The sequence below is a fragment of the Petaurus breviceps genome, unplaced genomic scaffold (assembly GCF_028583685.1).
Source record: "Petaurus breviceps papuanus isolate PSGF00001 unplaced genomic scaffold, PetGlider_PUasm1.0 68, whole genome shotgun sequence".
Lineage (NCBI taxonomy): Eukaryota > Metazoa > Chordata > Mammalia > Diprotodontia > Petauridae > Petaurus > Petaurus breviceps.
This window is the reverse complement of record NW_027186452.1, coordinates 532,237-532,508: the sequence shown is the minus strand read 5'-3', so window position 1 is coordinate 532,508 and position 272 is coordinate 532,237.

Below are 272 nucleotides of genomic sequence, written 5' to 3'. Positions count from 1 at the left end.
CTTTAATTCTAAAAGTATTTGATGACCTTTTCCTTGGTGTAAGTCTGGGAGTTAATTTCAGAATATTTAAGATAAATAAAAATATGTTTTCTTCCTGTTTAGAAATTTGCCAAATTAGATGATAAGAGTGCTTAGAATGAACCGTAACCATGGAAAACATGTTTAAAAAGGAAATAAACTGTGGAGTGTGTTTGTAATTAGAGCTTTTTCCTACAGGGTACCTTCACACGAGGATTCTTTAAAAAAGGAAGTGACATGAAACTTCAAGTAGG